Here is a 12,268-nt window from a genome sequence, read left to right on the forward strand (position 1 = left end):
GCTGTAGAATCTGTACTGAACGAATGACAAGCCTCTGGACTTCGGAAATTATTGACGTTTGAAAATGTTTCTGAACCTCCATTATCTTCAGCGTTTTCTTGGCTGGTACATAAACCATAACCAACAACATTATTTTTTACTTTTTTCCCTTCATTATCTTCCATTGGTTGATGCCTTTGATGTTTTTGATGGGTTTTTTCCAGTAAAAGCGTTTCACTACTAATCTCATCAGTATCCCCCACCACCTTAGAAGCAAAGTTTTGTATCCCACTGCTTAACATATTATCAGCCATTGTCCTTGCAGGTTCCTTATCTTCATCTCTTTGTTTTACTTCGAGCTTAGTATCTGGTTCATAGTCTTCGTTTTTCATTGTTTGCTTCTCTTTGTCTTCAAACATTTCTCCTGTGACTTGTGAAATTTTAGCTTTTCGAGATTGTTTTCTTAAGGATGATCTAGAAGCATCGCTGTTATCCAAAATTTCTAAACTAAAAATATTTTTGTCTCGAGATCTAGAGTTTACTTTTCCTCTTAATGATTCTTTTTTACTTTCCTGGACATCTACTTGAGAATAGCTTGTTTCTGTCTGAATTTCAGTCGCGTACTGGCTATTGGCCTCCAAATCCATGGCGGCTTGTGTACTGTAACGTTTTTGACTTTCTGTTCTGTTCATTTCGTACTCGTTTCCCCTCTTTATACACGAACGAAGCTTGCAATCAACCAGCAAATTATCAAAGCCCGTTTTTAATTTCTGACTTGATACTTTCAAATCTGATGTTATTTCCATTCTGTTCTAAAGTGTTTCGCATCATTAATAACAAAACATTTGTTTTACTATTTGACAACCTCAACTATTCTAACAAAATTATTTTTTGTAAGAGCTAAATTTTGACACCTATAAATAAACTAAACTGTCAGTGAGATATTTTCGCTATTTGCTTTTCAAAGTTAAAATAGAGACAAAAGAAACCGCAACTCAATTGTTTAGTAGCTTAGTATTGCGTCATCTTCTGTTTTTTTTCTTATAGAAATACGTCACACTCAAAGTGACAGTAGGCTATATTATCATTTACACCAATAGAATTAGTGTGAATCGAAAAAAAAACATCCATTTAAACGATAAGATCAACTTCCTTCAAGATCTTCTGAAGCAGGGGTAAGTTTTCAATGGCATTGATATAGAATTTGTACAGGGTTTAAGAGTGTACCACGAATCCTGAATGGACACTAGTATAACAGAGTGATCTGATTATAGCTGGGGAACCCTTATAATTTGGGCTTTCTCATAATCAGATGATGTGTCAAGTTGCAAGTCAATACCACTACTACTAACAACTCATTGTAGCACCAGACCGACACAGCTATGCAAGCTCCTTCTCCGTCCACATCTATTCGAAACCACCCTCTTTACACCTTCCCAAAGAGTTCTAATTTTGCTTAAATCCTTTCTTGCGACCTCTTTCCATCTAGTTCTGGGAAAACACGCTTATCATTTGGCCCTAAATAGTTGGTCTGAAAGTACAATCTTGACAATCTACCATTTTTCATCTGCAGAACATTTCCCAGCTATCAAAACATTTCCCTCATTAGAGCTCAAGAAAGGAAGATAGAACCACATTTTCTTATACAACTTACTTTTTGAAATTTAGTCAGTCAGATGCATACCCAAAAGAATCCATAGGCAAGTCGTCTTGAAAATATCTCCTCCATCAATTCCTCCAACAAATCATCCTCCATCTTTTAAAGCGCCCATGTTTCTAAACCCCACTTGACGACTACCATCACTTTAACCTCCAATATTCTTATCTTATTTTGCTGATTTATCTTCCTATTCTTCCAAACTTTCTCAGCTGAAATAAAAATACCCTGGCCTTGGCTATTCTACTTTTAACATCTCCACTGTTTCCACCGTCTTTACTAATAATACTACCTAGGTAAGTGAAGGTGTAAATATTTTTGATAATATCATCTCTCCATCATATCACAGCATTAACTCGTAAATAGGTTTTGATAAGCAGTTTCGATATTAATGTTGATTCATGTTTAGAATTAAAAAAAAAATAATAGATTTTGTACTTTGCGCATATTATCATCAAAAGTTTCGTTTATTACGTTTTATTTTCTATTAGCAAGAGTTGCTGTAAACTTACAGCTTAGTACTAGAAACTGTTTGATGTAAGGTTCCATTTAATATGAAAGACTCCCTCCTTCAACCTGGTTCTTTCACACTGCGCCAAGTATAGCCCTATACAAAGAGCTTCAATGTTTGTATAATAGTGTGTCGAAAATGACAAATATCCCTGGAGAGGTCCAACATCCTTCTAAATATTCCGTGAAATTTTCTACTTAATACTTTTACACGTTTCTGACATATTACACGGGCGCTCTTTTGATGACATGGATGCACATAATGTCTTTTGATTCAATTGAGCATCCCCCTCAAAACTCTCTTCAAGTTTCAACTTAATAGCCTTAATCGTTCCTGATATATTGCACAACCTTTCTTTTGAAAACCCTTAGCCGTTTCTGAGATAATGCACATTAGCTCTTGTGACAAACGTGACACATATGGTGTATTTGAATTTTTAGTATTCTCCTCTATATTCCTCGAAAGTTTCAACTTGACACACTTAGTCATTATTAAATGAGTACAGACAAGCTCTTGTGACAACCAAGATGCATATAATCTTTTTTGATTCAGTTTAACGTGTCCTCATCATTCCCTGACGGTTTTTACTTGAAATCCTTGGCTGTTCCTCATATATTGCAGATATTACATACTTTTGGCAACGTTGACCAATTGAGTGTCTTTTGATTTAGTCCAATATCCCTCTCTATATTCCCTGAAAATTTCAATTTAACATCCGTAGCCGTCTTTGATATATTAAAGGTGCACACTTTTTATAACATGAATGCATATAGAGACTTTTGATTTAGTTCTACCCTTAACGTTCACTTGAAGTTCCAACTTGTACCCTTAGCAGTTCTGGAGTTATTGCACATACGCCCTTTTGACAACCTCTTTTGATTTAGTTAAAATTCCCTTCTCAACACGCCTTGAAATTTTCAGCTTGAAATCTTTGGCCGTTCCTGAGATTTTGCATGTACTTCATTTTGACAACGTGAATACACAGTTTCCTTTGATTCAGCTGAACATCTTCTGAGAATGCCCTGAAAATTCTAACTTGATACCCTTACCATTCTTTAGATCTTGCAGATACATCCTTCTGACAACTTGAAAGCCGATTGTGCAGACAGATAGATCTTTTTATTCTAACCAGGAATGGCTAAGAAGAATAATCTTAGCCATTCCTGAGATAATGCTAATGCGTTGTTTTGACAACCTGAATAAGCGTAGCGTCTTTTATTTAGTTCCACATCCCGCTCAACGTTTTCTGAAATATTCAACTTAATCCTTTTGCCAGTTCCTGTGATATTGCAAATAATCCTTTTTGACAACTTGGATGCACGTTATGGATTTTGATTCAGTTCGATATCCCCCTTAACATTCTAAAAGCTGTATTTAATGCTCTTTGCCACAAATGATTCATTTCAAATATGCCCTTTTGATATCATTGATTAAAATGAGTGTCCTTAGGTTTTGTTTGGCATCCCCCTTAGCTTTCCTTGTAAGTATCAACCACGTGACCTCTGCTATTCTTGAAATATAGCAGATAAGACCTTTTGAGATCCTGAATATACATAATATCTTTTGATTCACTTGAGCATCTCCCTCAATATTCTCTGAGAGTTTCAGCTTAATGCTCTCATATTCCTGAAATTTCTGAAGATATTTCAGATACGCCCTTTTTACCACCTGGGAGAACATGATGTCTTTCGAATTCGTCTTGTATCCCTAGCCACATGACTAGAAAGTTTCAAAGTATTATCAACAATCCTTCCTTAGATACTGCAGATACGTCCTATTTGAAATCTAGATGCAGACATAATCCTTGGTTTAGTCAAACATCCTCCTCAACATTCTCTGGAAGTATTCCCGTACCCATTTTAGAAACCCAGGATCAATTATGACTCCTTTTTCCAATATTGAAACCCATATATAAGCAATGGGTTACGTACTTAATCTACAGCTCTTGCCCTAGTGGCTGCGAGGAATCATTTCATCCCCATAGCCATTAATGAAATATTTAAGCCATATCACCCTTCACTTAGGCAGTACTATTCTACTGCTTATACTGTTTTAATTTTACCTTTTAGGTAAGAGAAATACAGTTTCTATCTTAAGCTCAAAATTTAAAGGAAATAAAAAATCACATACTGCGTCTTAAATTGCCCCGCTCGGCTTGTCTTAGGTTTATTTTCACGCCAATAATTTTTTTCAGTCTACAAAGAACATCTTTTAATCAAAATAGCTTCAACCGTTTATTTTTGTTTATTTCGTAGCAAAAAGTAGTAATAACATGTATTCATCATATTTTCCCCAGAATTTGGAATTAGCTTCAAATTTAATTACTATTTGTTCTTTCTTTCCTTTCGAATGTTGACTGTTTTTTAAGAAAACTGACTGAGTTCACTATTGATCGAGATGCAAGGGTAGGTTTTCTGCTTTATTGACGCCAATGTGTAAAATGGTGTCAAAGTGTCAATGGTGTAAAAAGAGCAGGTGTCAAAACATAAGCAAAAACTGTATCTTCAAGCAATATTAGCACTTGGAACTAGTACCCTCTACACGGTTCACAAGCCTTGAGACATTTTGTTATGCTTTGGGATGATTCCGGCTAGAATAACACCTATAAATATAGGATGGTCCACCGCGACGGCTGTAGTTGAGTGTTAGACCACGAAGCAAGATGAATTGGAAAGACCATGATGAGTGGACCACGGTGCTATGATGTTACATATGAACTCTGTGCACGTTGCATTGAAATTGGAATAACAGTGATTTGTGAGCTTAATACGTGTGTCTCCTCTTAAATTTGAAGACCATGAATCACTTGTTTTACAGGTTTATGTGACTTGTTCGTTATAACTGAAAATGGATAATTTCCTGAAAACATCACCTGAACTAGCAACATCCAGTGGGCGTAGTGGTATAAAAAACGTCTTTATGATGACAATTATTTAAAATTCGGGTTTACTTTGATTGACAGCAAACCACAGTGCGTAATTAGCTTTGAAATTTTGTAAAAAGAAAGCATGAAGCTATCAAATATGATAGGCCTAAACACAAAACATCCCAGTGAAAATATATAAATCCATGGAATTTCTTGAGCGAAAATTAAAGGCTCTTGAACCTAAAAGAAACTGCTATAAGACAGATGTCCAACATAAATGAGAAAAAGTTACTTACTAGTTATTGAGTAGCTTTTCGGGTGGATAAAGCAGGAAAATCCCATAGTATTGCCTAAAATTTTATATTAGCATGGGCTTTAGATATAGCAGTGGCAATGTTTGGCAAGCAAGAAGTTGAAAAGCTCAAAAGTATACCTCTCTCTGAGAACACCATTCAGCGCAGGATAAGCAAAACGATGACTGACGTTCAAGATAAAGTCAGAGACAACAAAAAATAAAGAAGAAAAGTTCTGTTGCGTCTTTGGAATTTGATGAATCGACGGAAAGTATGGGATGTGTGCAGTTATACAGCTTTTGTGTGTTTTGAATCCAACAAAATATTAATGGAAGAAATACTATTTTGCCAAAATATTAATGGAAGAAATACTATTTTGCCAAAATATTAATGGAAGAAATATTATTTTGCAAGGTACTTCCCAAATTTACTTCAGGCCAGCGCTTTTCTCATATGTTCCTTGAAGTTATGCAAGATATGAATATCGACTGGGCACACATTTCCAACCTATATGAGAAAGCGCTAATCCCTACCTACAGAGTAGCTCTTTGTGCGGCTAAAGCAGAAAAACCTCACACTCTTGCCAAAAGTTTGATTTTACCAGCGACTTTCGATATAGCAGAGGTTATGTTTGGCAAGCTGTAAAAAGCTCATAAGTGTACCTCTTTCTGAGAATACCATTCAGCGCAGGATAAGCAATAGGGTGATTGACGTTCGTGATTAAGTCAGAGATAAAAAAAAGTTCTATTGTGTGTTTGGAATTTACTAATCAAGGGATGATATGGGATGTACGTAGTTTCTAGCTTTTGTATTTTGAATACAACAAAATATTAATGGAGGAAATGCTATTTTGCAAAGCACTTCCCAAATTTTGTCACAGGCTAGTGCTTTTATGACATGTTCCTTGAAACTATGCAAGATATGAATTTCAATTTTGCTCAAATGTCCAACCTAAATGAGAAAGAGCTGCTCTCTAGTTCTTGAGTAGCTGTTTGTGCGGCTAAAGCAGAAAAACCTCACACTATTGCAGAAAACTTGATTTTACCAGCGACTTTAGATATAGCAGAGTTCATGTTTGGCAAGCAGGAGGTAAAAAAGCTCAAAAGTATACCTCTTTCTGACAACGCTATTCAACGCAGGAAAAGTAATAGGGGCGACAGACCCTTGCGATCAAGTTAGAGACAAAAAAAAAGAAAAGTTCTTTTATGTCCTTGCAATTTGATGAATAAATGGATATTAATTGCTGTGGGCATATTAATGCGAGAAATACTATTCAACAATTCGTAAAAACAAACGGCCAGTGGTTGCTAGACATATTCCTTTAAGTTCTGCAAGATGTGGATATAAATTTAGGCACAAAAATATTTTGCTATTATACTAGTGACGGAGCGACAGTCATGCACAATTTAAATAGTAGATTTATTGCTAGACTGAAAGAACAGATGCCAAGCGCTTGTTGGATGCATTACTTTCTTCATCGCCAAGCTCTTGCAGCTGAAACTTTGCCACAAGAATACGGCCAAGTACTAAATATTATTATTAATATTCTAAATTATAATAAAGAAAAGCGTTTCAGACCCAATTATTTCGAATCATTTTTGATGATAGGGGGCACTACATCACCACTTGCTTTACCACAGAGGTTAAGGGGTTATTGAAAGGCAAAGTACTGATACTGACTAGAGTTATGGAACTTAACACTGAACAAATAGAATATTTACTGCAAGCAAAGTCACTTTACTCGGAAATTCATTTCTCACCCGAAATCCCTTTTGAAATTGGCTGTTCTTCCTGATTTATTTGGGCACTTAAATAACTTAAATAAACGTCATCAAGGATGGATGAAAATATCATTACAGTAAAAGACAAATTTACAGCATAAATGCAAACAGGCAATATATAAAAAAGTTGAATTGTTATCATTATCTTTACATCAAAACAACTTTGATTCATTTCCGTTGATACAGTCTTTCATTGATGAAGTCGGAAGTAAGATAAAAATCAATTCATATATATCTGGTATGAAAGTGGTGCTAGATAGTGTTAAGAAAGAATTGTGTAACTACTTCTAAGTGCAATAGATATCCGATAACACTGGGCAAAGATAGATCTTAAATCCGGTTTTAAATGCAGCTACAAAGGAAGTATATTTAGCAGCTAAGCTCAAACAGAACATGCTGGAATTATCTGCTGATGGAATGTTATTTTTGAATCCAAGTCTGAAAATTTGAAAACCTTTCGTTTAAAAGGAAAACAGAATACCTGAAATTAACAACTGAGGCTTTAAGGTGTTTGATCACATTTTCTACCTGTTACTTTTGCGAGTTAGCATTTTTATCAATGGCAAAAATAAAAAGTCATCTAACGATTTAAAACAATTTAAAACTTAATGATGCAAAAACGGATCCACGATGAAAGAAATTGATCGAACAAGCTCAAGTGCAATTTTCACATTGAAATGAAGGAGTACTCGAAGATTGTTTTGGTTAGTGTTTGTATAAAATTTTATAAATAAATAACAAAAAGATATCATCATATTTCTTTTTTCTTTATATAACTACCTTTTTAACATTTATTTGCTTTTTACTTATTTTCCCCGACCTCACAGCTCCCTAGAGATGCTTCGAAACCCTGCAGTCCACAGGCTGTAGGACACTGCTCTAGACCAATTTCGGCTGTCATGATCGCAATGGTCACATAAAAATGTATTATTTCTCTCCCAAAGAGCTATATCTATTAACCTTTATTTAATACTGTGCAATATCTTATTCCACACGATGCAAAAACTGAACAGCTGCAAACGGGATAACCTGCAGCTTTGCAGCTTTTTAGTTTTTACATCGTATGGAACATGATATTACACAGTGTTAAATAAACGTTAATAGATATCGTTTCTCAAGAGAGAAATAATACGTTTTACATGATCTTTTAACTGATTTGTTATTTATCTGTCAGCAAAAGACTTTAAATTGGTTAGAACTACAAGCTAAAAGACCAAAAATATGTCTAACTTGCAGAAACTTCTGCCTAGGTTAAGGATACGAAACAATTTTAGCAAACTCTCTTTCTGGAAAGTAATTTTTGTATCCTTATTACCCCTTAACTTTTGGCAAAGCCGAAGATCTTACAAACTTTTAATGAGGTCTCGTTTCAGGAAGTGTCTACATGTTAAAAATCTTGTTTCTATTATTGCGGAATCACTATTTTGTTGTAAATACAAGAAAGTAGAAGAGATACCATTTCCAAAATATTGATCTAAACCTACCCAATGTTAGGAAGCACTGGAACTTACAATAAACAGCTTGAAAAAATTCCTTAGAGGAATTTTACGAATAAGAACTACTAGATTTTGCAACGAAGATCTGTTAAAAAATGTATGCTTTAAATGTTATTAACCTTCACATACACTTACAAAAATAAAGAAGGAGATGGGGACTCTTCAAGAGACTCAAAACCAGTATGCCCTATCGTTATTTCGGCGTAATATCTTAAACTAGGTTTTTTTTTCAAAGACCACACTGCCTTCCTATGACGAACAAATAAACGTTCAAATGGGGATAAGTCTATTCATTAGACAGTGACAACAAATACAAAAGTCTGGATATCTCGATCACATGTACAATGATCATACTTATGTTAAGGGCTGTCACTTCTTTCTATTCTCTGGCCTTTTTGCCAAAGTTTTGATAGTGCTTTCCTGAAAGCATTATATAGTACGATATAAAAAGAAATCAAGAAACTTTAACTTATTGTTCTTCTGCTAGAGTACAGAGTCTATTGAGAGGAACACTCCAACTCTAGTGCAAAAACTTAAGACTGTGGGGGAGGGGGAAAAGTTGGGACTGCTAGGATATAAATTTCCGAAGCATTGACATTAAAAGTCAAACTTAGATGTAAATAGTAGGAGGCTGTGGAGGATTGTGGGTTAGGCCCCTCCTTCGTGTTTAGGATAGTTTTTCATTGCTCTAAAATTTAACGTTGCTCTTTAGTTTTCTTTGATAAAAGTGTTCATTTTTATTAGATTATGCTCTTTATTAGATTCTGTAATATCTAGGAATATCCTAATTATAACACTTTTTAATTATGACAACATTTAATTATGTTAAGGGCTGTAACTTCTTTCTATCCTCTGGCCTTTTTGCCAAAGTTTTGATAGTGCTTTCCTGAAAGCATTATATAGTACGATATAAAAAGAAATCAAGAAATTTTAACTTATTGTTCTTCTGCTAGAGTACAGAGTCTATTGAGAGGAAAAATCCAACTCTAGTGCAAAAACTTAAGACTGTGGGGGAGGGGGAAAAGTTGGGACTGCTAGGATATAAATTTCCGAAGCATTGACATTAAAAGTCAAACTTAGATGTAAAGAGTAGGAGGCTGTGGAGGATCGTGGGTTAGGCCCCTCCTTCGTGTTTAGGATAGTTTTTCATAGCTCTAAAATATAACGTTCCTCTTTAGTTTTCTTTGATAAAAGTGTTCATTTTTATTAGATTGGGCTCTTTATTAGATTCTGTAATATCTAGGAATATCCTAATTATAACATTTTTACAACTCAACCCTTAACTCTTAAATTAACAGTTAAACTTTCACTTAACAACAATTCAGGAATAAGGACTAAGGACGATTCCGGAATAAGGACATTTCAAATGGACTTCGCATCTTGATATATCAATATTAATTTTTATAAATAAGAAGAAAGCAGCCAAATTACCAAAGCCCAAATCTTTATTTTAGGTTTCAACTTTTAATCGTGATGTTTCAATAATTAAGAACTACATTTTTCTTTCTCTTTTTTTGCTGAAAACTGCTGTTTATGAATTAACAGACATTCACCCCCTCGTTGAACTAAAGGGTAGACCTGAGCTCCATACTGATTTGTGTGATCTCGTAGAGAATTTTTCAGTCTAGGAGTGCGCAGTTCAATTCTAGTCAGCAAAACAGACACACTGACTACCTCCTAGTACCTGGCCCCCGTTTACTTAAACTGTATAGCCGGTAATATTACGCATAAATTGTTTATAATAACCCTGCATTTTGTATATTATAACAACCCTGTATTTACACGATTCTGGTCAGGCCATGGAAAACTCTCAATCGCCGCCTGCTATGCACCGACTAACGAAGCGGATGAAATAGAGAAATACAACTTTTATGAAACATTTCAAGGTGTTGTTGCAGGAATTCCTAGACACGATGTCACATGTGTCGTAGGTGATCTTCATGCCAAAGTAGGATCTTGTCACAGTTACTGTCTGAAGTCATGGGGAAACATGGAATTGGTGACATGAATAAAAATTGAGAGCTAATTGTCGACTTTGCCCTGAACAACGACCTTGTCATAGGAGGTACATTTTTTCAACACAAGACCATCCACAAATATATATGTACTTCACCAGATGGCAACAAGCGCAACCAGATTGATCACCTCCTCTTCTCACGCAAGTGGCGGAAGAGTACGCAATGTTAGAAGCTATAAAGGCGCTGATATATAACCAGACCATAGCCTCATGGTTGCCAAGATCCCTCTAAAGTTAAAAGTGGCACAGAAAAGTAATAAACTGACAACATACAAACCCTTCAACATTGAAAAACTGAATGATTTTCAGTTAGAACTTTCAAATAGATTCAAAGCCCTGCAATCGGAATTAGAACCAAATACTGACGTCAAAAGTATGTGGGAGAAACTGAAAGGCACGTACAGAGAAGTTTCAAAGGAGAAATTAGGCTATAAGAAGAAAAAGAATGACAGATGGATCTCCGAACGAACCTGGAAACTAATTTATGAAAGAAAAGTAGCCAAACCTTCCATTCTGTTTACCTCAGACGCATCTGAATTAATTGTTGTGCAAGATTCATATAAAGAAATACACAAACAAGTAAAAATGAGTGCCTGGACTGACAAGAGGCGATTTATTGAACACAAAGCAGGTTTGATAGAAGAAAAAGCAAAGAAGGGAGATCCGAATTCTGTCTGTAGATTAACCAATGAGATAATTGGAGTCAAGCCTAACAGGACTAATCTAGTAAAGGACGAGAATGGATTTCTTTTGACAGACCCTTTGAATATTGACGAGAGGTTGGCAACCCACTTCGAGAACCTACTAAATAGACCGAGAATAAATGACCGAGACATAAATCCTAATTCTCCATTTATGATTCTTGATGTAAATGAACAGCCAAGCCACCGTCTCCAAAAGAAATAATAGCTGCAGTCAGAAAGATGAAGAACAGAAGATTTCTAGGAGTAGATTTAATTATATCTTAGATGCTGAAAACTTCAGTCCACGACGGCATGAAAGTTTGGGTTGAGCTGCTAACTCAGATACGAAGCGACCAGAAAGTGCCCAGTGACTGGACAAAAGGAGCCATTATTAAGCTTTTCAAAAAAGGCGACTCGCTTGTTTGTTGCGACTGGAAAGGCATTGACATAATGTCGAATTCTAGTAAACTTATGTCAATTATTATACTACAGCACCTACAGCAGAAACTGGACAGACTTGTTCATGATGAACAACAGGGCGTTCAACGTGGCCTAACATGTGCAGACCTAATTTTTACACTGTGAATTTTATTTGAAGACTCAATGAAATGGAATAAAAGATGTATCTTCTTTTCATTGACCTGGGAAAGGACTTTGATTCGGTTGAACAAAAAATCTTATGGAAAATCATCAAATATAGAATGATTTTACTATCTTGGTGGGTATAGAATACCCACCAAGATAGTAGAACTGATTATTGCCCTGTACAAAGAAACAGAATGATGTGTACGAGCAGAAAACAGAGTTACAAGAGACTTCAAAATCATGACAGGTGTCAAACAAGGATGTGTATTATCACCACTTTAATTCACAATAGTAATGGATTACGTACTCAGACAGTCTATGGGCTTTGGAGTAAACGTCAACAGCAAGCAACTTGTAGATCTTGACTTTACAGATGTATAGTATTACTAAGAGACGACAA

Source organism: Artemia franciscana, chromosome 13 (assembly GCF_032884065.1).
Source record: "Artemia franciscana chromosome 13, ASM3288406v1, whole genome shotgun sequence".
Taxonomy (NCBI): Eukaryota; Metazoa; Arthropoda; class Branchiopoda; order Anostraca; family Artemiidae; genus Artemia; species Artemia franciscana.